At 41.8% G+C, this 27,746-nt stretch overlaps 1 long non-coding RNA gene across 1 annotated transcript; it reads right to left on the bottom strand.

The window, feature by feature from the left end:
* Positions 1-6,652: 6,652 nt before the first annotated feature.
* LOC133647857 (uncharacterized) lies at positions 6,653-7,980 on the bottom strand. Its single transcript, XR_009825792.1, has 8 exons — positions 7,939-7,980; positions 7,736-7,806; positions 7,552-7,622; positions 7,398-7,468; positions 7,214-7,284; positions 7,060-7,130; positions 6,876-6,946; positions 6,653-6,788 (listed from the first exon to the last, which is right to left on the bottom strand). It is a non-coding gene; the product is annotated as an uncharacterized LOC133647857 (long non-coding RNA).
* Between the last annotated feature and the right edge of the window lie 19,766 nt (positions 7,981-27,746).

Here is a 27,746-nt window from a genome sequence, read left to right as displayed (position 1 = left end):
CGGACCCAAGGAACCTTTGCCAGAACGTCGCTAACCTTCCAGTAAGCATCACGTCTGGCATTCCTTTCCCAGTGATTTCCTCGTCCTTGTTTTGCTCTCTCTCCGTGTTTTCCCCCTGGTTCATGCCTTTTTGTATTTCCACAGTGACTCTCCTGACCTCCGTGATCGTGCCTTGTCACTCGACACCCATCCGGATTTCTAACTGCCCTCCTCGATCCACGACCTCCCTGCTCGGACCTAGACCACGCTGCCCTGCTCTTGCCCACGACCACTTGCCTGTCCGCGAACTGCCTCTTCGCCTTTCCCCTTGGATAACGACGAAAGATACAACCAACATTTACAGACAACAACCCTTGGTAACATTTACATTATTAATTTTACACATAGTCAACACTCACTCACTTTGAGTAGCATACACACGCCACGTATTCATCAAAGGTTTCAAATAAACCTTGTAAACCTCAGTCCTGCCCTGGTTGTCGCCTCCTTCCCTTCTCTGATACACAACACTCTTGGAGTCAACATGTGCATAGTAATGTACATAGTGTATATACCCCCGCCCCATTTTTTGTATATATTGTTTTTCAAATCACCTGACATGTATACTGTGTATATGTACATAATTTATCAAATTTTTTAACTACATTTTTTATATACTGTACATGTTACAGGTTATATATATTTTATAATTGAATGTATCAAATGTGGTGAATATTTAATGAACCACAACGGAAAGAAGCTTTTTGGCTTTTTGTGCCATCCATTTGCCTTTTAAAGCATTACATGGATTCAATTCTTTAAGATGTCAATAAACTTCTCAATCAGTCAATCAAAAAACTTACTCGATGGACATTTGTCCAATTGGTCCAGCCGGCCGGGGACATTTTCAGTTGATTTGGGTAAACAATTCATTAATTCAACATAGCTTGGCTCAAAGTTCCAGATTTTCAGCGTGACCATGTCTCTCTCTCTCGGCTTCTGTCTGCTCCAACATTTCAGCCTCTTCTTCGTGCTCGCTTCTATAAGCAGCAGTTCATCCTTCGTATATTTAGTTTAAAAAATAATATGTTTATGAATCCTCATTTCTCCAAAAATAGTTGTCTTCCTTGTCAATTACCAAGTCTGCCATTATGATAAATGATAAATGATAAATGGGTTATACTTGTATAGCGCTTTTCTACCTTCAAGGTACTCAAAGCGCTTTGACAATATTTCCACATTTACCCATTCACACACACATTCACACACTGATGGCGGGAGCTACCATGCAAGGCGCTAACCAGCAGCCATCAGAGGCAAAGGGTGAAGTGTCTTGCCCAAGGACACAACGGATGTGACTAGGAAGGTAGAAGGTGGGAATTGAACCCCAGTAACCAGCAACACTCCGATTGCTGGCACAGCCACTCTACCAACTTCGCCACGCCGTCCCTATGAAAATATGAAAAAACACATTGGTGTTTGATTCCAGGAGTAGGAACGCATTTGTGGTCGCAAGTCGGAAGTGCGTTGCTGTAGAAAACGGAAATAAATGCGCTGAGGTAAGAAGTTCTGGTAAGGCATTTAATGATAAAAATACGGTAAATATTGTACATATTACATATTGTTATGAATGTGTCTGTTACTACATTATATATAGATTTTAAGCGTGTATATAAAACGTTGATGGAGGGTTTTGAAGTTGTTTTAGAGGCTTTGAAGGCTACAAAGGTGACTCCCATTAGCCACATCTTCCAAGTGTTTTTATCATCTAACAAAAACAAATGACATATGTGTTCTTGTCTCTCATGATTGTGAATGATAGACAAAAAAATTAAATAAAATGCAATTCCCCTTTAAGTTGATCAGTAAAAAGCCTGATTAAAAAGGTGTGTCTTCAGCCTTTAAAAAAAAAAACATTCAACGCTCTCTGCAGTCCTGAGGCTCTCTATCAGACAACATTAGTACATGTACGTTGGATTGGTGAAATAGAATCACATGACAGTGCCCGCTGGAAGAAGTATCGCTGACCAGCCAAAACAATACCTCTTTGCAAGCAATAATAGATAGATTAAAATAAATGTAACGATCAGAAAGAAACTAACTCAGTGTAAAGTTTAGCGTTTCTTCTTCACAAAAATACTCGAGTAATAGTAAGAATATTGTTGCATTAAAATCTCTCTGACATTGTAGTGTTTTTCTACCCAACTCAGATAGCCTTCCCTCTCGCCTTCTCAAAGAAGTCCTTGATTCAGTTGGCCCTACTATTTTATGGTTGATTAACACCTGCCTCTGCTCCGGATATGTCCCGGCTGCTTTTAAGCATGCTGTGGTGCAGCCTTTAATTAAAAAGAAAAATCTCGATCCCTCTGTTCTTTCTAACTTCAGGCCTATCTCTCAGTTACTCTTTCTGTCCAAAATCCTTGAGAGAGTAGTGTATGTCCAGTTACAATCTTTTCTAGCTATAAATAACATCCACGAGAAATTCCAATCTGGTTTCAAAACATCTCACAGCACTGAAACAGCACTCCTAAGAGTGCAAAACGATCTGCTTCTGGCCGCTGACTCTGGTAGTCCTGTGATCCTGATGCTCCTGGACCTCACAGCTGCCTTCGACACGGTGGATCACAGGATCCTACTGTCACGACTGAAGCAGTACGTGGGAAAATCAGGTGTAGCCCTAAGCTGGTTTCAGTCATACCTAACTGACCGGAGTTTCTCTGTGCAGCTAGGAGACTTTCTCTCCTCGGTGGCCCCCCTTACCTGTGGTGTTCCTCAAGGGTCAATCCTTGGTCCCATACTATTCCTACTGTACATACTACCTTTGGGTGAAATCCTGGCCAAGCACAATATCTCATTCCATTGTTATGCCGATGATGTTCAGATCTACTTACCTCTTAAAGGCCTACTGAAACCCACTACTACCGACCACGCAGTCTGATAGTTTATATATCAATGATGAAATCTTAACATTGCAACACATGCCAATACGGCTGGGTTAACTTATAAAGTGCAATTTTAAATTTCCTGCTAAACTTCCGGTTGAAAACGTCTATGTATGATGACGTATGCGCGTGACGTCAATCGTTGAAACGGAAGTATTCAGATTCCATTGAATCCAATACAAAAAGCTCTGTTTTCATCTCAAAATTCCACAGTATTCTGGACATCTGTGTTGGTGAATCTTTTGCAATTTGTTTAATGAACAATGAAGACTGCAAAGAAGAAAGTTGTAGGTGGGATCGGTGTATTAGCGGCTGGCTCCAGCAACACAAGCAGGAGGACTTGGATAGCAGACGCGCTATCCGACGCTAGCCGCCGACCGCACGGATGATCGGGTGAAGTCTTTCGTCGCACCGTCGATCGCTGGAACGCAGGTGAGCACGGGTGTTGATGAGCAGATGAGGGCTGGCTGGCGTAGGTGGATAGCTAATATTTTTAGCATAGCTGTGTGAGGTCCCGTTGCTAAGTTAGCTTCAATGGCGTCGTTAGCAACAGCATTGTTAAGCTTCGCCAGGCTGGAAAGAATTAACCAGCCTAAACATGTCCATGGTTTAATAGTATTGTTGATTTTCTCTCTGTCCTTCCAGTCAGGAGCTTATTTCTTTTGTTTCTATATGCAGTTAAGCCCGATGCTATCACGTTAGCTCCATAGCAAAAAAATTTGCCGATGTATTGTCGTGGAGATAAAAGTCACTGTGAAAGTCCATTTCGCGTCCATTTCGCGTTTCTCATTTTCAAGAGGATATAGTATCTGAGGTGGTTTAAAATACAAATCCGTGATCCACAATAGAAAAAGGAGAGAGTGTGGAATCCAATGAGCCAGCTTGTACCTAAGTTACGGTCAAAGCGAAAAAAGATGCGTCCTGCACTGCACTCTAGTCCTTCACTCTCATGTTCCTCATCCACAAATCTTTCATCCTGGCTCAAATTAATGGGGTAATCGTCGCTTTCTCTGTCCGAATCGCTCTCGCTGCTGGTGTAAAAAATGGGGAAATGTGAGGAGCCTTTCAACCTGTGACGTCACGCTACTTCCGATACAGGCAAGGCTTTTTTTTATCAGCGACCAAAAGTTGCAAACTTTATCGTCGATGTTCTCTACTAAATCCTTTCAGCAAAAATATGGCAATATCGCGAAATGATCAAGTATGACATATAGAATGGATCTGCTATCCCCGTTTAAATAAAAAAAATTCATTTCAGTAGGCCTTTAAGGCCACAGGACAGGTCACACTTCAGCCACTGCTTGACTGTCTGACTGACATTAAAGCATGGATGAGTGCTAACTTCCTCAACCTTAATGAGAGCAAGACCGAGATCATCATCTTCGGCGAAACATCTCCACTCTCGTTTGTCAGTGCTCTAGGTCCTCTGGGTGTAAACATCCGGTCCTCTGTGAGAAATCTCGGAGTGATCTTTGATAGTGCCTTCAAATTCACCAAACAGGTCAGCTCAGTGGTTAGTACCAGCTTTTACCATCTCAGAACCCTAGGAAAGACCAAGGCCTATCTCTCCCAGAGCGATCTGGAGACTGCTATCCACGCCTTCATCACACACCGGCTAGACAACAACAACTCACTGTACGCTGGCATTGATCAGGCATCACTCCGCCGTTTGCAGCTTGTGCAAAACGCGGCTGCCCGTCTCCTCACCAGTACCAAAAAACGCGAGCACATCACCCCAGTCCTGGCCTCACTCCACTGGCTCCCTGTCCGTCACCGCATTGATTTTAAATTATTTTCAATTGTTTTTAAATGCCTAAATGGTCTGGCCCCACAATACTTGACCGAGCTGCTGCATCATCATACCTCGGCTACAGCCTTAAGGTCAGCTGACCAAATGCTTTTGGCGGTCCCCAGATCCGGGCTAAAGACCAGAGGGGACAGAGCCTTTTCCGTTGCCGCCCCTAAGCTCTGGAACAGCCTTCCCCTCCACATAAGGTCAGCCCAGAGCCTGGGGGTCTTCAAAACCCTCCTTAAGACCTACCTCTTCTCTCTGGCCTTTGACCTGAGCTGAGTCTGCCAAGTAGGCCATAATTTCTAGTCCCCCCCTCCCACCCCTTCGCTTTAGTTTTATTTTTCAATTTGTCTCACTTTTATTATTATTATTTTTATTCTGCAAATGTTTACTTTTTATTTGACCCCCTTTTACCGTATTGCATTTGCACTATCTTGTTCAGCACATTCATTGATATTGTTCTTTTTTTTTTGTTTGTTTGTTTTTTTTGTTTTGTTTTTTGTTTTTGTTTTTTTGCTCTTTGCTTTTTTTAACTTGTAAAGCACTTTGGTTCAATTTAAAAGTTGTTGAAAACGTGCTATATAAATAAAGTTGACTTGACTTGACTTGACTTGACAACTCTGTAGAGAATACAAATCAAATCTTCAAAATGCGTATTCAATAAAAAAAAACCTTGGAAATCCCGACAAAGCACTTTGTTGAATAGAATATTTTCAAAAACATTGCGGTGGGGTTTAATGTTTGTTATAATTATTTCTTAGGGATGCAGCAGTGTACAAATGTTGACACATTGACCTCAAAAATGTCCTACGTCAAAGAGGCAATGCTGTCGGTCGCTTTAGAGCCAATCGCCCGGCCTAAAAGTCGTGAGTGGGCCAGTGACCATAGCGGCTCACAACCCGCTGAGTGGTCTCAGTCCAAAATAGAATGGTACATTCCTCACCAATATAACAGCGGCAGTGCACCATCACACAACCGCAGTAAATGGCTAAATTATTGTGCATACTCTCAGAGGCACGCCTTTAAAAAAAAATCCCACTTGTTTCCGCCTGCACTGGCGCTAACATCAGGTAGCGTTTAAGTGTCCCTTAATATATGACGAGACATGCCGCTTGATATGCAGGCAATAAAGACACCCGGAGCTTCCAAAACAGGATATGGTCTGCTGTTCTCATTCAGCAAATGTGCACAAACACCCTTTAAAAATAAAACACCGCTTCTGTTTGATTGGGGGGGAAAAGACAAATAGTCACAAAGAGGCAGCCGCCCAGTTCCTGGGAAACTTTGTTGCAGTAGTTTTAGGTCCATGCAGCTGTTTTCCTGTAAAATCAGGAATGTCCCCTTTATAACAAAGTGCCTCTGCGAGACGACTATTAAATGAATGTTTATTGCCACAGATAAATTGCATTGTTGCTCTGCACACTTACATCTGTAGTGCGCTGCTAGCCTCGGGATCTGTCACACAAACATGACTGCGAGGTACAACATATTTCACAGCAACGTGAGCTTTCTAATTAGGCCGAAACCCAAATGCTGGCACAAGCAAGCTGTTAGCCATTCAATAAAGTACAGTCAATTGCAGTGGAGGCTGGTGACTTCCAGAATTGAGGAGGCCATTTTTTTCCGCTTGCTCACTTCACTCGCGATGGAATGTTCCCTGTTCTCTTATCTGTCTTTGTGCTGGCCAAAGGCATACTATTTGGAGTGTAAGCTACAGTCAGAAAGTTCTTGCTGATGCAATTCATTGTGCAGAGCTTAGCCTTGTGCCTTCCTGAAGAAATTACATTGCTGTAAGTCTATGAGCCTGCCTGATAATTAAGCTGAGAAATGACATTTGGATGTTAAATAAACGCCAAGTGAACATGTGTAAAAGGCAGGAATTTTAATTATGTAGTTAAAAACAATTTTGTTTAGCTTACATTTTTCATTCTTCTACAGCTTCAACATGTAATCACCAATTTAATCAAGTTTAGCATATAAAAAAGATAAGATAACACTTTCTTTATCATATGTAGTTTTATTCAATATATTTAATATAAAATATGTAAAAATATGGTTCCAGTTGGCTTTATCTGCTGAGAAACACAGACAAAATGGAGTGTTATTACTACTGAGAACTAGTGGTGTAACACTGGTAGAGACATCTAATTAGTTCAACTCACATCTGGTTTAGCTGAGGGGCGGCATGCTCTCTCCTGGACTCCACTCCACAGGTTGGTGCTGGCTTCATTTACTGAGAAACACAGGACATGAAATTTTGTGTTATTACTACTGAGAACTAGTGGTGTAACACTGCTATTACTACTGAGAACTAGTGGTATAACACTGGTAGAGATTTCAACCCACCTCTGGTTTAGCTGAGGGGCGAGGGGCTCTCTCCACAACTCCACTCTACGGGTTGCAGCTGGCTTCATCTACTGAGAGACATGAAATGGAGTGTTATTACTACTGAGAACTAGTGGTGTAACACTGATAGAGACATCTAATTAGTTCAACTCACATCTGGTTTAGCTGAGGGGCGGCATGCTCTCTCCTGGACTCCACTCCACAGGTTGGTGCTGGCTTCATTTACTGAGAAACACAGGACATGAAATTTTGTGTTATTACTACTGAGAACTAGTGGTGTAACACTGCTATTACTACTGAGAACTAGTGGTATAACACTGGTAGAGATTTCAACCCACCTCTGGTTTAGCTGAGGGGCGAGGGGCTCTCTCCACAACTCCACTCTACGGGTTGCAGCTGGCTTCATCTACTGAGAGACATGAAATGGAGTGTTATTACTACTGAGAACTAGTGGTGTAACACTGATAGAGACATCTAATTAGTTCAACTCACATCTGGTTTAGCTGAGGGGCGGCATGCTCTCTCCTGGACTCCACTCCACAGGTTGGTGCTGGCTTCATTTACTGAGAAATACAGGACATGAAATTTTGTGTTATTACTACTGAGAACTAGTGGTGTAACACTGCTATTACTACTGAGAACTAGTGGTATAACACTGGTAGAGATTTCAACCCACCTCTGGTTTAGCTGAGGGGCGAGGGGCTCTCTCCACGACTCCACTCTACGGGTTGCAGCTGGCTTCATCTACTGAGAGACATGAAATGGAGTGTTATTACTACTGAGAACTAGTGGTGTAACACTGGTAGACACCCAGTTCATCCAAAAAGTAATTCAGATTGTACTGCAATTTCTTGGGAGCAAAGTAGTGAGAATATTCACAGGTCGTGTGGATCCAGAACGTGTCCAACTCAGCCATCCATCCATTTTGCCTGGCTAATCTAGGCTTGCTCGAACACACACAGCTAACTGGATGGAAAACAATGAGCTAAACTTCAACTGTAAAAATGTCCAAACTACAGAGATAAATGTCAATGAGCGATTAGCAGCAGCAGCTTTTGCTTTCGAAATCTGTCTCAGAGATGTTGTCAACTCAAGGAGAAATGCCTAGAGTGAAGGGTTTAACGTTAACGCATATCTATCTCCAGCCCAAGATCTCAAATTGCGCCAGAATCTCGCCGATTTCCGAGGTCGTTTTAAGCAAAAGTATTTGGCTATATGAGCTATAAACTTCACGGATGATAGCCAGGGGTGTTCTCTAAATTTCCTGAAAAGCACAAGTTGATAGGACACTCGTAGCCACTATGGCGAGTGTTTGTTTGACTGAAGTGGCTGGCGAATTCTGTGTGTGACTATCAGTGGTACTTTAACTTTAACTTAATAGTAACGAGCCTTCTGTCAGAGTTTGGTGAGTGTTGCTTGCAGCGTGACCCCAAGGATGCAGAGATAGCCGGCGGAATGCAAATATAATTAGTTTAATATTCAAATGAAACAGGTAACAAACTAACCAAGTAACAGTCTACAAAGTACAATGATCCTGCTCTGAAGGAAGGACCCACGTAGAACTAAATAAAACTAATTATTGAGAATCAGGTATGCTGGCAGGATATCGAGTGCATCTAGTTAACAATGTGAGAGTCCAGTCCATAGTGGGGCCAGCAGGGGATCATCTTGAATGGAGACAAGTCAGTAGCGCAGAGACATCACCAACTGATGCACAGAGGAGTGGTACACCCCATGTCCCGACTTTGAACAGCTTGCGCTCATCTGTGGTCACCTAATAACCTCTCCACACAGGAGAGGGGGGCAGAGCAGAAAAGAGACGGCAGATCAACTGGACTAAAACGTGGTCTATTTAAATGTTAGAGTATACAAATGAGTTTTAAGATGGGACTTAAATGCTTCTACTGAGGTAGCATCTCTAACTGTTACCGCAGACTTTTTTTGGGCTCTGGGAATCACTAGTAAGCCGGAGTTCTTAGAACGCAGATTTCTGGCCGGGACATATGATACAATACAATCAGCAAGATAGGATGGAGCTAGAACGTTAAGTATTTTATACGTAAGTAGTAAAACCTTAAAGTCGCATCTTAAGTGCACAGGAAGCCAGTGCAGGTGAGCCATTATAGGCGTAATATGATCAAACTTTCTTGTTCTTGTCAAAAGTCTAGCAGCTGCCTTTTGTACCAACTGTAATCTTTTAATGCTAGACATAGGGAGACTTGAAAATAATACGTTACAGTAATCGAGACGATTTACGTGTTGGTGTCTAAGTCCTCCTTGATTATTCTGCACAGCAAAAAAAGCAAAAAACAGAAAAGTTAAACACAAAATCGCAATAATCCTTAATAGAAGTAAACATTTTCAAATAACATGCAAATGTACACAAAAAACAGAAATAACTAATATCGGTACATTGATGTACACATTTACAATACTTCACTATTCCGGCCACATATTAATAGGACATAATTAAGTCAAATTCTTAATAAATTAAAAGACGTCAGGCTTTATTTCCAAACATTGAAAAAAGCTACAGGCACCAAGCTGTCTGCAATGGCTGGATATATGGCTGTCCTTCGGGGTAAAGAGAGGGACAGAGCACGGAGGTCGCTCAACATTACAATAGTCAAGGTGGTGTATTTTAACACAAATGTGTATCACTACTAATTTGACATGTCTGCGTTTAGCTGTTTTAAATTATTAAATAAAGCTATACTTACATTTTAAAGTTGTTTTCCGCTCCACATAGTGCTGCCATGTTGAATATAATTTTTAGAGTTGAGCGCGCAAATGATCTTGGGATATGAAAGGACGCGAAGTGTACACGGATGCAACCTTTCTGCTAATGGGGGAAAAAGACACATTTGTCGGCCAGATTCGAAGGACACTTGGAACATTTTTAAATTGGGACAGCCTTCACGCACCACGATGACGTCAGCACCCCACAAATGCACACTGCAAAGGATGCAGCCGCCCAATTGAGACACAGATATAGAGAAGTTCTTTAAGCCCAAAATATATTACTTAAGTGGTGAAGCTGTATTTTCATTTGCACTTTAATTTTATTGACAGTAAGTTAGGAAACATATATTTATTATTAATTTATTTTACTTATTTTAGTTCAACATCATTACATGTAGATGTATTTTTCGTCGGTTATGTATGAGTCCCTTCTTCTGCAGTATCTTTGATTACTACTTATTTTTCTAATCAGCCTGACGTAAGCCCAAGGTTTATGTGTTAAATATATAATACTCTTTGTGATCAACACATCGTTTCTTATCATTTAACAGGATTCTAATATTGTAAGTAGGTAAGTAGGTGTAATCATAGGTATAAGGCTCAAAAGGTCACATAATTTTGCAATGCATTGTGGGTTTGGGTAGCCATAGTTGTTGGTCAAAGGCTTTGACAATGTGACAATGTGAAAGCAATCAAAAAACTGGATTAAAATGGATCGTACAAAATTTAAAAAAGCAAGGCACCGCACCGAGACAAACTTTACACAATTCCAAAGGCTCTCTAACTGGAAAAAATTATAAAGATTGGTGAATTTGACTCATGTGAGTTATGAGCACGTCCATCGATTTGAATCAAGTGCCGGAACATTTGTCGATATTTCGTCTTAAGAATCAGTTTCAATAACTTGTATTGTCCTTTGTTCAAATTGCGAGTAATTTACGGCTTTCATCTCTTATGTGTCTGAGATGTTTGAGGCCCCCTAGCTTCGTCACTGCGTTGTGCCTCAACATGGATTGCGGACTCGGCTAACTACTGGCCTGCTGTGCAGTGAGACTGTATTGCTATATGAATTATATTATACATTTCCATAGTTTAGTTAGCTGAGGTATATAATATACAGTGTATTTTGTCAACAACTGTATGTGTGTAACGTATTTCTTGTGCTGAGCATTCATAAAACGGCTGCGAAGATGCACTGGCTGAGGCTCGCCGTAATCCCGCCTCCTGGTGGTAGAGAATGCACCCCCGCCGTAGAAGGAACCCTTGACGGGAGTGTTATATGAACTAAAGCCCACACTTAAACTTTCCACGTGCAAGATTGAATATATTTAAAAAAGTTATTTAATAAGAAGCCAAAAAGTACAAAAACAATAATGTTCGTGTTGGAGGAGTTGTGAATGACTGCAGGGCCACAACATTAGGTACACCTGCAGACTGCAGCACGGATTTCATATTTCATTCATTCACAACTCCTCCAACACGAACATTATTGTTTTTGCACTTTTTGGCTTCTTATTAAATAACTTTTTTAAAGAGATTCAATCTTGCACGTGGAAAGTTTAAGTGTGGGCTTTAGTTGATATAACACTCCCGTCAGGGGAAGCATTCTATGGCGGGTGTGCATTAATCCAGCACAACAGCGGCGCATGGACTTTATTTATAAGTAAAGGTAAGACCATAATAACGTTTTTTTTATTAAATGTGCTTTTTTGTGTGCTACAGTTTGTATGTGTAAAGTTAAAGTTAGGTTGAAGTACCAATGATTGTCACACACACACTAGGTGTAATGAAATTTGTCCTCTGCATTTGACCCATCCCCTTGATCACCCCTTGGGAGGTGAGGGGAGCAGTGGGCAGCAGTGGCGCCGCGCCCGGGAATAATTTTTGGTGATTTAACCCCCAATTCAAAGCCTTGATGCTGCGTGCCAAGCAGGGAAGAATGCTGGTATGAGCTTTTAAACATAACCTGTTAACTGCTGCCAATCAAATGGTGAATAAGATACTCTTTAGGGTTCATATGTTTGTAAATCTGACTGTGATGAAGTCAGTGCCTCACCAGCCATGAACCTCACCACACGTCACTGGTCTCCTCTGTTTTCATTATAGACAGAACATGTGAATGCAGCACCCACTTTTCATCAATATAATGCACTGTAACTCCGAGGTAATTATGCTTACCGATTGATGTCCAGTAGTCCCCACTGAGAGCAACTACAGCTCCACGTTGTAAAGTTGTCACTTTTACAGTCCTCTCCTTTTCATATAACTCGTGTATTCTTCGTGCGATAGTGCGTCTTGATGGCGGCTCACACTTGTTGCGATTCACACAATGTTTCTCAGGCCGGCGTCTTCCACAACACTAATGGGCCTACAGTCTGTAACTATCCACTTAGCTATGGCATTTGTTAGCTTCTCTTGCTCTCGTTTATCTATGCTTCTCTTGCTCTCGTTTATCTATACTTCTCCCGCACGCTGCATTAAACGTAGTCTGCCGAAGCCTGGCTCCACTTCCTGCTTTGTTGAATGGTTTGCTCGCATCAACAGTGTGCTTCGCGTTAAGGTGATATTTTAGACCGGAAGTACTCCTGTGATAAGAAAATTCAGCTTGGCAGTGGCTACAAACGACTTTGCTTCTGTCAAATCCGCCGCCTGGAAGTACTTTATAATGAAAATTACCCTGTAAAAGTTCTGTTGAGTTACCCTTCTTCTCCATGCTTGTTTTGTTTTCTACCGCGTTCTCCTTCCTTTTCCGCAGGAGCCAGCAATAGGCGTTAACAAAATAAAAGCATGTAAACAACATACGCAAATGCGCGATAAAAAAATTGTCGGCGTTAATAAATTGATGCGTTAACTCGAAATTAACGCATTAATTTGCCCACCCCTAAAAAATATATGTAGTATTCATCGTATGAGGCAAGGCAAATACAATGCAAATGGGGTGATGCAAATGCAAAATAATGACCCACAAATAACGGTGCAACCCTATAATTGGTCCGAGTTATCGAGTACTGTTATTGCCGATGCTTACTATGCACCTTCCAGGCCGTCCCGCCAGCCCACCTGCCTGCCTGCTCATTGTGTTTTGTGATTTTGTGCCTGAGCCTTTTGTTGCAGTGCCTTTTTGTTCTGTAGTTTTTGTTTTTTGAATAATTGACAACGTGGACAATATAAGACTTGTTGCACTCACCGCTCTTGTCCTTTCTGGGATCCACCACAATAAGCCACGACATATACGTATAATGTCCCGCTGGGCAGCAACTTTAAACAATTTTTTTCCGGAAGTGTTGTGAACGCAGCACGCTGGGACCAATGTCCGCGTGTGTCCTATAGAAATGAGGCATCCAACCAGGCACGGAAGAAAACTCTCCTTGGCAACCATTCTGTAACATTCACTTATTTAGAAATGTGTCTCTGCTTGCATCAAGCTCGGTCGATGTCCCGCCCCCGAGAGCCATATACCCCCAGGTTTGTTCAACGCTGCACACAACACTGCAAAGTGTCATTCATATAAAACTTGCAGGCCAGACTAACATTAGACTTTCATATTAAGGTGCAGGCATGTGATTTTTCCGTCTAAAGTCGGAATTCCGTCTTTTTTAATCTCGGGAAAAAAAAAAAAAAATCTTCCGTTTTTCCGTTTTTTTTTCCGACCCTAAATCAAGATTCGAGACGTAGTTTATATTACGCCGTGGTTGATTGGTCGATATGTTACTTGTGACCAATCAGGACATCTGTTATGAATGATGACGTTAATAACGTCATCATACCGCCATTTCCCATATGTAAAGGATGTCGGTTCTCGAGAGAAAGGACGCTTTACGAGTAAAATAAATTGATAAACATGTCAACAATAAGTTTCGATGGGACTGGATGGAAAGGGAAATCACTGATACTGTTGGGAAGAAGGAAGTTACGACTTTGTTCGGTGATTTTATTCGGAAAATCGATCGTCCCGGAAAGGTTTTGTGCACGTGGTGTCATGATAATATTGACTATGCATCACGAGGTTTCAAGGCTTTGGAAGTACATGTGAAACGCCAAAAACATATGAAACAACTTAAAGCAAGGAAAACAAACTTTTCACTAGCTGGTACTTTTGGATGTCAACCGAAAGTGACATCGAGAGGAAAGATCCACCCACAACCCACTTCAGTTGCAGACAGGGTTGTTAATAATGAGGTAAGCTAAAAAATATTTGCTTGCGAAATACGCATGTTTGTTTTAAATATTAACCAATTATTGCTTTGCGAAATATAAATGGGTTTTTCTAAAAATAAAAAGCCACGTGAAAATATATTATGAAATTACAGAAATTCAAAGAGTCGCATTATTGAATCCAGTTAACAATTTATTTGAAATAAATTTGCATATAATATTATTTTGTAATATTAAGTTCTTATGTCGTCTGTTGAAACTATTGTCAGTGGTGTAACAATCTTGAAGGTAAATATTTTCACACTTGTTTCATGCAATATGTCAGTGTCCTCACATTATTATTATTTCCTATTTTCAAATATGAGTAAACAATACTAAACATGTTTAATTATTTTCATAAATGTATATCCTATTTTGGCGAAAAGAATGAAATGTTTACATTTGGTATTTTGTTATATTTATCCAAAAATCCAAAAAAGAAGCTACAAAAGCAGAGACCAAAAGGAAAATGCAGGCTGCTCAGAAATTTGCAAGGAAGGCTCATGTTAGGGCTCTCCGAGAAAGCTAATGTGTGAAGTGAACTGAAGTAATGTGGTAATACAGTAAATAAACTGTAGATAATATCACTGATCAATGTGACACCTGTGGATGTGAAATGAACACAAGATGTAAATATTAGTGACTAAATACTGTTGGGACTGAACCATATACAGTGATTCATTATTATAATTGGGTTATGTATGTTCTATTAATGATATTTTCATGTCTTTAAACACTAAAATATTTTCTTCAAATGGTGCTGTCTTTGTTAATTTTAGCATGTTAAATTGGTGAAAAACCAGGAGCTTCCCTTCGTCCCCCAAACCCCCGGAAATGTTTTCAGTCTTTTTCATTGTGGTCAAATCACATGCCTGAAGGTGGGGGCCGCAAACTATCGTGTCAGGGGCCGCAATTGGCCGATGCACTGTGAGTTTTCAACCTCTGCCCAAGACTAACATTAAACAGACAGCATGCTTTTTTCCAAAATACTGTACATTGTTTGCTACTCGCAGCTAGCTTGGCTAATGCTAACATCCTACTAAATGCTACTTGGGAAACAGAATAAAACATGCTTTGATTCAAACTTACCAGTGTGAAAATGCTGGGAACACACTGACATTTACCAGGTGATGGCGTTAAAAGTATCTCTTTATTAGCTTCTCAAGCTGACTTCTTTGCTTTCATGCTGGGAATGAGAAAAATCTCACCAAATCCTTTTCCTGAAGTGATCATGACCACGACTGTGGCAGTCAATGATGTTGCATGTTTGCGCCATGTTTTAAATGTGTTAAATAAAAAAAATTAAAAACTGATGCACAGAGTCTTCCAATCAGCCATGTAGATAAGCGAGTCATAGACCCACAAAGCAATGCGTTCCTACGTCACACTTTCAAGCCCTCTTTTGAATTCATATAAAATCAAGAGTAAGATTTCTCAGTGTTTTGAGTGGGTCCCGGGCTCTCTGTAGTGGAAAAGTTGAGCCCTGAGGTCAAAAATGTTACGAACCCCTTATTTAGAGTCTCCAATTAACCTATCATGCACATTTTTGGAATGTGGGAGGAAGCTGAAGTACCGGTGAAAACCCACGCACGCACAAAGAGAACATGCAAACTCCACAAAGAGACGTCCAAAAAGAGTCGAACCAGGGTCTCCTGACCGTGCAGTACAACATAGAGCACAAAATGAAACAGCTCACATGCTGTAAATAAGGAACAGGTACATATTTAAAACATAAAATGAAATGCACAAAAACTGTATCATACAGTTAGATAAAACATTCTCATCCACCACGGATTTTCTACAGATCTATAAACAACAACATTTAAATTTTTTTTTCAAAAGGACCAGTTCTTACACATACGAATTATTCCGGAGCAGAATCATTTTTGTGGTGTCAGAAAACTGTAAATACAATTTCTCCAGTCAGTTTTCAATCTGGGAACTGAGAGGAGAAACCGCCCCTGTGAACAGATTTCCATTGATCCTTTCTCAGTCACAGATCAGAATTTTTTACCATCCCAATTTTCTGCTCCATAGCATTCATCTTTGATATCAGCTTGTGCAAGTTTGGCAGCAAGTCAGCTTTTTAACAATAACTGAATGAGAAAAAACACAAAGGACAACAAACCTCATTTGGCTCTCCAGATTTTACACCTTGGTTGATAACTACCTACAGCAAGGCCTAAATATTGTCAATAAGCATACTTGTGTTATTTACAAAGAATTTTGTACACAAGTAAAAACAAACTGCAAAATAAAATTGTCCTTGGAGGTGTTGGACTACATGGATGAAAGGACTTTGTTCAGTTCTTCAAAGATCTGGTTCTCCTTGTAGCCTGTCAGATTGCTTGTATTGGTCTTGTGACTTATCTGCTGCATATCAAACTATCCACAGATTCATCTGACAATCGGTGTAACAAACACATCAATGCTTTCCAGATCTGACAACCTGATAGTCTTCCTTTCTTCTGCCTGTGAACAGATCATCCGTTCAAAGCCTCCGCATTAGACTTAAGACCAACCAGCCTGAGCTCAGTGACTGGTTCCACGTGTGTGTAGGCGGCACTGAGGTGTGCGATGTGTAAAATGCCTTGGCTTGTCTGTAGCATACCGCTTACCCGGAGGGGTCACAAGGCATTGCTGAGGGGATGTGACGGATCCCCTTCGCGGGTCTTACTCTAACTACTGCCAGAGTGTCTGTGATGGCCCTGGTGACAATTCTGAGCCCAGCTGGTGTGCAGTTTCAGTCTGCCATGATGATACGGTCACCAAAGCCATGTTCTCAAACTGTAATTGTGCTTTTTTCAAAAGTGCAACATAAGTCAATCACCAAACACCTCGATGTTCTGGATGTGCGTCAGTCGTGGAGAGCACAGCGCCTTGTCAAGCGCCGCAGTAATTGCCGCTGAGTAATGTTCCCTCTTTGGCTCCAACTGGGATGAAAGTCACCCAGAAATCTGGAGGCCATTTTAGGACATCACCCAACAGGCCATGAGTTTCCACAAGAGGTAGTTCCGCCTGTCTCAATCCTGTTAGCGCGGGCCTTCAAAGTGGCAAAGAAACCCGCGGTGCTTCCAACATAGTAAACTTCAATATCTTCCAGCGTCCACAAAGACAATGGACTCACACCAAGGCTTGAACACTAAAGCTAAAAATGACCTCCAGAGTGGAGGGTCCACCAAATTCTGGTGAGATATAAAGCGGAGAAAAAAGCCTTGTGAAGGCACCATATTTGGATTAAAGATCACAATTTCACTACCCTGTCCGTCTTCCAATAGTAGGAAATCCGTGTGTGGATCAATCAATCAATCAATGAAAGTTTATTTATAAAGCCCTTAACCACGAGTGTCTCAAAGGGCTGCACAAGCCACAACAACATCCTCGGCCCAGATCCCACATCAGGGCAAGAAAAAACTCAACCCAATGGGCACAATGAAAAACTTTGGAGGGGAGGGCAGATGTGGGGACCCCCGTCCCCTGAGCGACCGGATGGCAACCATATGTCACCTGCCTTATTCCCATTGTCCTATCCAGGAGAGCAGGGAGAGAAGAACACAAAACAGGAGTAGTGTAGGTGGCGCGCTATTAAACATCAAATGTCACATGTGGCCAATATGCAGGAAACGTTGGCTGCTCTTCCTGACACATATCATCCAAACCGCAGACTAAAACTCGTCTTTTCACTTTTATAAGAGCCTCTGTGGATGCACTGCTCTGTACATTTGGAATTTTATTAACACTGATACAAGTAAGAGGTAAAATAGTGTAATATATCAGTTTGTGAAGTGTGGAGCAAGAGGGGCAGGTGGGTAATATGAGACATGTTATGAGCAGCACTACGGAAATGTGCATTGTGTAATATTCAAGATTTTAGAAAGCCAGGTAACATTACAGTTCAAGGATGGAAGATGCATCCACTGAACAGGAGGATAAATCATATTTTGAAAGGATGGAATGGTTATATTTCCAAACTCTGCCTCTAAATCAGATTAATTTATTAACAGAATATACAATTTAGGAAATTATTTGTATCGTTTTTATACTAAAATGCACAAAAACAACGTCTTTCCACCGATAGTCATGTTAAAAAATACTCCTGACCCATTGCTTACAAAAGGGTGAAAATATGTTCTAACAAGCACCTCCACTATGTTGCCTGTGCTACTATTAATTTGACAAATGTACATGGTGGTGCTGGTATGAAACACTACTGATAAGTTGCACCCTGTCGTGACATTTTAGTCATTGTTTTCTGTGTTTTTCTTGGTTTTTGTGTTTCATGTCCTGCCCTGCGCTCTTATTTTTGTATCCACTTCCTGTTCTTACCTGTTTTGATATGATTTTACCTCTATTTTAGAGCGCTGGTTGCCTCACCTGATCTTAACTGGCAATCAGGAGGCTCACCTTTCCATAACTGCCAATTGAGAGGGTTTATCTTGTGAAGCCGTGCCATCAACTCATTGTTGTGTATGGTTGCATACTCTGTGTGTGTCTTTGCTATTCTTGCCTTACCTTACCTTGCCTTGCTTTGCCAAGCTATTGGTCACCTTTGGTCTACTACTGTAGCCATGCTGTTGCTTCCTTACTTTCCTTATGAAAAACAGTCTTTACCTCCACATCTCCTCCAGTCTCTGCATTATGGGGTCATGCTGCCTGGCACACCACAACACTATTGAAGTTGAATTTGTCATGCCCTCAACAAAACACCCACTGTAACTTCAGGTTGTGCAAAACAATCATTATGACATTCGGTCCACTCCTTTAGGGAACTGCCAAGCACACATGTGTAAAGTTTGGGCAAGATTGGTAAAAAACTTGGCCACCCTCAAGCCAAACAACAAGGATGGGACTAAACAAATATAGTATTTAACCAAAATTCATTGACCACTACTTCATCTCGTTAGATCACTGGTTACCTGACTTGTTTTCTGATTGACAATCAGGATACACACCTCATCAGGAGGCTTTTTATGCCAGCTGACGTCTGGATCATTGTTTGTTGCCCTATGCTGGTGTATGGATGTACAATATTATATATGCGTCCATTTGTGAAAGAAAATGGGGGTACCACTGTATTTACATAAGTGACCCTGTCATATAGTGGAACGCTAATTAGCATTCACTGCTCCAAACTCCACCCAAGCGAATGAAACTAGACTGTACCGCTTAGTGGAAACAAAAGTTGTCTAAAAAATAAAAAAATAAAGTACCGTATCTTCCGGACTATAAGGCACACTTAAAATCCTTCAATTTTCTCAAAAATCGACGGTGCGCCTTATAACCCGGTGCGCCTAATGTATGGAATAATTCTGGTTGTGCTTACCTACCCCGAATACATTTTATTGGGTACATGGTCTAATGATAAGTGTGACCAGTAGATGGTAGTCACACATAAGAGATACGTGTAGACTGCAATATGACGCTAGTAAACAACACCAAAACTTTAAATGTTCCATTGAAAATAAAGAACATTACACACAGTACTCAAAAATCCGTCAAAGTGTTGTAGTATGACATTGAAGCCGCACCGCTTGATGGATGGTCGGCCCATTACGGCTACTGTAGTCAGAGATACAAGTATTACTATGGTGTGTGTACAAGGAGCGCAAGATGGTACCCATTTTTTTTTTTTTTTACAAAAATAGCGGCGCCCTGCTTGGCTGCGGCTTCAGACGCTCATGGTAGAAATAGAAAATGTTGGCAAATATACTGGTAAATTCTGTGAATTTCATGGCTGGCTTCCAGGGTGGACACTCCGTGGTAACATACGACTGCCAGACAATTCTGGATGTGGATAGATCGGGCCATTTTGGACCGAAAGATGCGTACACGTTGGACCTCCTCGCTAGCATCGGAATTCTACGCCGGCTACATCCAGCGGCCTGTAAAGCAGCGGAGCCTAGTACCAGCGGGGACTGTCGATGGAGGAGACGTAAGCGGTGTGATCGGAAGCAGAAGCGGGGATGCCAAGCGGGGCTAGCAACAAAGCTAAAGGCTAATCCTCAAAGAACACCGCTTCCTTCCATCCTGCTTTCAAATTTCCACTCCCTTGAGAACAAACTGGACTACCTTAAACTGGATTTAATTGCAAGACGCGAGATGAGAGACTGCTGCGCCATATTTCTCACAGAAACGTGGCTGAAACCATCCGTTCCGGACGAGGCAGTTAGCATCGAGGGGCTAACTATGTTTCGGTCGGACAGGAGCAGAACTCTCACTGGTAAATCCCGAGGCGGTGGTGTTAGTATATACATCAATAACAACTGGTGCAACAATGGGAAGATAGTATCGTGTCACTGCTCTCCCGATGTAGAAATATTAACTATAAAATGCAGGCCATTTTATTTACCCCGGGAATTCAGTGCTATGATCTTCACAGCAGTGTACATTCCTCACAGTGCTAATACCAAAGAAGCTTTGAATGCTTTGTACTGCTCCATCAATGAACTGCAATCTACACATACAGAGGGAGTTTTCATTGTGGCAGGGGATTTTAATCAAGCTAACATGAAAACTGTGTTCCCTCATTTCCATCAATATGTGAATTTTGCAACCAGGGGTGGAAGCAAGCTGGACTTAGTGTTCAGCAATATTAAACATGCGTATAGAGCTGCATCACGCCCCCACCTCGGCTCCTCAGACCATCTATCTATGATGCTAATTCCTGCATACAAGCCCCTGCTGATCAGGAAGCAAGGTACAGTGAAGTAGGTGAGGACCTGGCCAGAGGGAGCAATGGAAGCATTACAAGACTGCTTCAAAACCACAGACTGGGACATGTTCAAGGCAGCCGCCACCGAAAATCATCACACATGTGTGGAGGAGTATGCAGAGTCTGTGTCCGCATACATTCAGAAGTGCATGGAGGATGCCAGTGTGATCAAGAACATCCCCACACGGGCCAACGAGAAACCCTGGATGAACAGTGAGGTACGTGCAATGCTGAAGGCCCGGAACAAGGCTTTTAAGTCTGGCGACATGGTAGCATTAAAAACAGCCAGAGCTAACCTGAACCGTGCCATTAAGGTTGCAAAGCGTGCTCACAGGCAGAAAGTGCAGGACTTCTTTGACAACCCCACAAACACTAGACGAATGTGGCAGGGCATACAGGTCATTACGGACTATAAAGCTGCCCCCCGTCCCTGTGACAACAGTATCAGCTTCCTAGATGACCTTAACAACTACTTTGCGAGGTTTGAGGCACTTAACACCACTCTGGAGAAAAAATCCACCCCTCGCCCTGATGAGCAGCCGCTCAACCTGGACATAGCGGATGTCCGGAAAACACTGAGGAGAGTGAACCCTCGGAAAGCACCGGGACCTGATGTTATTCCGGGCAAGGTGCTTAAGGGATGTGCAGACCAGCTGGCTGGGGTTCTCACAGACATATTCAACATCTCGCTGACCCAGCCTGTGGTACCATCATGTTTTAAGACGGCCACAATCATTCCAGTGCCTAAAAAACCCACAATCTCCTCCCTCAATGATTATCGCCCCGTTGCACTCACCCTCATCATAATGAAGTGCTTCGAGAGGCTGGTAAAGGAATATTATGTCTCCAGACTTCCCCCCACATTCGACCCATACCAGTTTGCTTATCGCCCTAACCGCTCCACAGAGGACGCCATCTCCTCTGCACTCCACCTGAGCTTTGAACATCTGGAAGGAAAGGACACACACGTGCGGAAGTTGTTTCTGGACTTCAGTTCAGCATTCAACACCATCATCCCACAGCATTTGGTGAGCAAATTGGCCCCCCTTGGATTCAGTACCCCCCTATGCAACTGGCTGCTTGACTTCCTCACAGACAGACCCCAGTATGTGATAGTGGGCAACAACACCTCCAGTGCCATCTCCCTGAGCACCGGCTCCCCCCAGGGCTGCGTCCTGAGTCCGCTGCTGTTCACGTTGATGACCCATAACTGCTGCGCCAGGTCCACTACTAACCACATTGTGAAGTATGCGGACGACACGACAGTCGTGGGCCTCATCCGTGACAACAACGACATGGACTACAGGGAAGAGGTGAAACATCTGGTTGACTGGTGCAGAACCAACAACTTGGTCCTGAATGTCGACAAGAGATCACCGTTGACTTCGGGAAGCACTAGTCCAGCCACGCTCCACTCTTCATCAACGACATAGCGTTGGAGATGGTAAGCAGCACCAAGTTCCTGGGGGTGCAGATAACTGACAATATGACCTGGTCCCTACCCACCGGAGCTCTTGTAAAAAGAGCTCAGCAGCACATGCACTTTTTGCGTCGGATGAAAAGAGCGCAGCTCCCTCCCCCCATTCTCACCACATTCTACAGAGGCACTATAAAGAGCCTACAGACCAACTGTATCTCTGTCTAGACTGGATCCAGCAGTGCCTCAGACTGGAAGTCAATCCAGAGAGTGGTGAGGACGGCGGAAAAGATCATCAGGACTCCTCTTCCTCCTATCCAGGAGATCGCAAAAAGCCGCTGCCTGACCAGGGCTCAGAAAATCTGCAAAGAAACCCCCCCACCACCAAGGACTGTTTTCACTGCTGGACTTTAGAAAGAGGTTCCGCAGCCTCCGAAGCAGAACCTCCCGGTTCTGTAACAGCTTTTTCCCTCAGGCCGTAAGACTCTTGAACGCATCATAAGTATCCCCTCAACTGCCCCCAAAATGGATTATCTCGCTGGAATAAAAAAAAAAGACAATATAACATACAGGGCAGCACGGTGGCACAGGGGTTAGTGCATGTGCCTCACAATACGAAGGTCCTGAGAAGTCCTGAGTTCAATCCCAGGCTCGGGATCTTTCTGTGTGGACTTTGCATGTTCTCCCCGTGACTGCGTGGGTTCCCTCCGGGTATTCCGGCTTCCTCCCACCTCCAAAGACATGCACCTGGGGATAGGTTGATTGGCAACACTAAATTGGCCCTAGTGTGTGAATGTGGGTGTGAATGTTGTCTGTCTATCTGTGTTGGCCTTGCGATGAGATGGCGACTTGTCCAGGGTGTACCCCACCTTCCACCCGAATGCACAAGCGGTAGAAAATGGATGGAATATAACATACATTCATAAATGTGGATGCATATGAAAAAGTGCAATATATTTATCTGTACAGTAACCTATTTATTTATATATGCACCTTATTGCTTTTTTATTCTGCACTACCATGAGCTGATGTAACAAAATTTTGTTCTTATCTGTACTGTAAAGTTCAAATTTGAATGACAATACAAAGGAAGTCTAAGTCTAAAACTAAGTCTAATTAGCAGACATACAATGTGGCGTTTTGTTTCACAATATTATGCAAAACTCACTTTTCTTACCTTCTGGTACCTGCTTATGTATATTTGAGATCTGCATTAGTCCTGAAAATTCGCGCAAGTCCGCCATTGTAGTCCGTGCCGATTCCGTAGTTGATAAGCTTCTTCTTTTTCACTATCTTCTTGTTATGGGACATTCACCCTCTGCTGGTGCCATTTCTAATATAAAATACTGTAAAGTTCTTACTTATATCTCGCTGTGGAAGCGCTAAAAACTACCAGTGTAGTGAGTTTACATAATTCACCCCCTGAACTTTAGTTATTAAAGAGTTCCGGTCGGATGGTTTTTCACGGGACACATTTCTAGCATTGTTGTTATTGCCCTAACGAGCCACGGATGAGGAGATGCTGCTCCGTTGTTGATTTAAGTAAAGTCTGAATGTCATTAAAACAGTTAGCTCCATCTTTTGTCACTTCTTTAACTCCCGTCCTTGCACGCTACACCGATAGAACAAAGATGACGGCAAGAAGACGCTGTCGAAGGTGAGCCACATAAATAAGACCACTCGCAAAACGGCGCATCCTGAAGCGACTCTCAAAAAGCGGCGTGATGATGATCTGTAAAACATAATCTATGCAACATTTTAACCAAATAACCACCATTACATGCTATGTAAATCACAAGGAAGTGTTTTCCATTCAGGAAAAAAAAAAAAGACTTCTTTAATGCGCCATATAATCTAATATGATTTTATATAAAAAAAGATCGAAAATAGACCATTCATCAGCAGTGCGCCCTAGGGTCCGGAAAATACGGTAAGCACAATTTCTTAATTCTGGAAATATCAAAAATGCTATTCCAACTAGAGGTCTAGACCTCCAGCCTGTTCCAGATTACTCAAATGAGCCGATGAGTCGTTGGCTTTAACGGCCCTTTTGCTTCTTTCATCAGCAGAAAGAAGAGTCACGGCTGCTGAGTGGAAAGCCTGCGTGGAAGCATTAAGTGATTGCATGTTGTTTCTAGTGGGGCATCTCCCTTTCTTGGTGGCACAACATATTTGGATTAGTGATAGTTTATGTCGCAGCTGTTGTTAATGGTAAACTTAATTGAAAATGAAGGCCTTTTGGCTGCAGAGAGATGAGTCACTTTTAACACTCGGCATCCGTGATCGACTGTCTCTCCGTTTCCGAATTCCCAAAAAGCTGTTTGCCTCAAGACGAGGCAGTCTAATGAAGCCCTTTTTTGTCAAATAGTTGCCATTAACGCCACGGTGTAGAGTCGCTCACGTCAAACCTTTCAGAGTGTCTGGCTGTAATTAGTGTCAACTTTTTTGACATCCAAAAGACTTGAGCATCTCACTGGAAGCCAGGAGTTGGATTAGGTGCTGGAATCACAGCTCAGTTGTTGGAGGATTTGTATAAAAGTGAGTAAAATGAAAAGAGACTTTTTTTTGGCGGTCGTTTGCACTCGTACCTTTCCGTCCGTCATTCGATCCAAATAGGTGCGGACGGAGATTCAGCATAAATGTCACGACCATTCATGTAATCCTGCCCATTAAAATGAGAGGAGCTGCAGCTAAATAAATACAAATGTCAAATATTGTTCATCTAAACCACACAAGTTCCTCAATGCTGCAAATAATGCCCGTATTATAATATAATATAATATAATATAATATAATATAATATAATATAATATAATATCATATGATGTAATATAATATAATATGATATATTATGTAGAAATCATAAAAAGTGCATTTAAAGAACATTTACCGGATATACAGTATACCCAAAGTTTAAGGGTAATTTCACCACATTGGTGCCATTTACTTGTAACTCTCCCAAAATACACAAATCTGATTTTATGGGGGGCCGGTTGCAAAAGTTCAGTTACACTTTTCGAGCAGATATATTTCTCAAATTTAACTCACTTTTCTTACATTTAATACACTCTTCTCACATTTAGCTCATTTTCATCACATTTAAGTGTAAATTAAATGTTGACTGAAAATATTATATCTAAATGTTACATCTAAATCTTAAACATAAATCTAAATGTTGAATCTAAATCTAAATTTTGAATCTAAATTCAAACCTAAATGTTAAATCTAAATCCAAATGTTAAATCTAAATTTTGAATGTAAATCTAAACCTATATTTTAAATCTAATTCCAAATGTTAAATCTAAATCTAAATGTTAAATCTAAATGTTAAATCGATATCTAAATGTGAACGCAATATGTTAAATCTAAACGTAAATGTTCAATCTTAAATCTAAATCTAAATGTTAAATCTAAACCTAAATGTTAAATCTATATCTAAATCTTGAATCTAAATCTAAATGTGAGTGCTAAATCTCTTGCTAAGTGTAAAGATGACTATATACAGAATATATACCAATCCGAGGGCTCTCAGCCACAAAGCCACACACACATCTCTGCCTCTCAGTGCATGACACTCCTACATCTTTCTTACTGCGGAAGAAGGAAACGTCTTCCATCATTTCTCTGCGCTGTAAACAACGTGATCCCTGTCATATAAGTTGCTGCAGCAGCCGGTTCACATGCTCGCTTTAAATCTGTTCTTAAGAATGTGTCTTAAATGTGAGCCTATTGGTAAAAATATGATTATAGGGTATATAAATTAATCTTGCCTTCATTTTACTTCCTTTTAAATCACGCTTCTTAGCCCACTCAGACGGCAGTGCTTTGTCTTGCTGCGAGGAGCAGGCTTGAAGATGGAAAAGTAACATATTAGAAGGCGCATATCGGCATGCACCAGATCCGACACAAATGAGGACTTCACACTCACTATGATCTTGTTTCATCTTGTGATCATAGCTAATGATCATCATTGTTTACAGCAAAGTAATGTTCATAAGTGACACATTCATGAAGTAACAGCGCAGCAAAATGATGAAAGTCACATGCAAATACTATAGAAATAAGTGTATTTATGCAGACTCTGTGTGAGAATCAAGAAGTTGCAAGGGTATATGGCAGTAGTTAAGCGATCCATTGTTTAAGTGTCTTGTTTCCAAATATCTCTTTAAGCAACACACCATGCTCACTCACACATTTGGAGCTTACATTTCTTGAAAATATGCAACTTTATTGGCATTCATTTGCCATTCAGCATTTGTCATAGTTCCTTTTTCTGCAGTGAGAAAGATGTAGGAGTGTTGTGCACTGAGGCAGCGATGTGGGCGGGGCTTTAGGGCTGCGAGACCTCGGATTGGTCGAAAATTGACACTATGCATATTCATCTTTACACTTGGCGAGAGATTTAGCACTCAAATTTAGATTTAGATTCAAGATTTAGGTTTAACATTTAACACTCACATTTAGGTTTAAAGGCCCACTGAAACCCACTACTACCGACCACGGAGTCTGATAGTTTATATATCAATGATGAAATCTTAACATTGCAACACATGCTAATACGGCCGGGTTAGATTAGTAAAGTGCAATTTTAAATTTCCCGCAAAATATCCTGCTGAAAACGTCTCCGTATGATGACGTTTGCGCGTGACGTCACGGATTGTAGTGGACATTTTGGGACACCATTGTGGCCAGCTATTAAGTCGTCTGTTTTCATCGCAAAATTCCACAGTATTCTGGACATCTGTGTCGGTGAATCTTTTGCAATTTGTTTAATGAACAATGGAGACTGCAAAGAAGAAAGCTGTAGGTGGGAAGCGGTGTATTAGCGGCCGGCTGCAGCAACACAAACACGTAGCCGGTGTTTCATTGTTTACATTCCCGAAAGATGACAGTCAAGCTTTACCATTGGCCTGTGGAGAACTGGGACAACAGAGACTCTTACCAGGAGGAATTTGAGTTGGATATGCGGTAACGTGAGTACGCAGCTGCGGCTTCCAAACATTTGATCGCTTGCCCGTACGTGCGTGCCGCTATGTGCATGTCACGTACGTAACTTTGGGGACTTTTGGGATATATATGTGCTGTATGAACTTTTGCGGAGGTGAACGGTACTTTGGTGTGTTGGATTGAGTGTGTTGTGCGGGTGTTTGATTTGTATTGGCGGGTTATATGGACGGGAGGGGGGAGGTGTTTGTTATGCGGGATTCATTTGTGGTATATTAAATATAAGCCTGGTTGTGTTGTGGCTAATAGAGTATATATATATGTATTGTGTTTGTTTACTGTTTTAGTCATTCCCAGCTGAATATCAGGTACCACCCGCCTCTCACAGCCTTTTCCCTATCTGAATCGCTTCCACTGCCCTCTAGTCCTTCACTCTCACTTTCGTCATCCACAAATCTTTCATCCTCGCTCAAATTAATGGGGAAATCGTCGCTTTCTCGGTCCGAATCGCTGTCGCTGCTGGTGGCCATGATTGTAAACAATGTGCAGATGTGAGGAGCTCCACAACCTGTGACGTCACGCTACTTCCGGTACAGGCAAGGCTTTTTTATCAGCGACCAAAAGTTGCGAACTTTATCGTCGATGTTCTCTACTAAATCCTTTCAACAAAAATATGGC

Source organism: Entelurus aequoreus, linkage group LG04 (genome assembly GCF_033978785.1).
Source record: "Entelurus aequoreus isolate RoL-2023_Sb linkage group LG04, RoL_Eaeq_v1.1, whole genome shotgun sequence".
Taxonomy (NCBI): domain Eukaryota; kingdom Metazoa; phylum Chordata; class Actinopteri; order Syngnathiformes; family Syngnathidae; genus Entelurus; species Entelurus aequoreus.
Note: the sequence above shows the minus strand (reverse complement) of the source record. Positions and strands in the feature narration are given on the sequence as shown.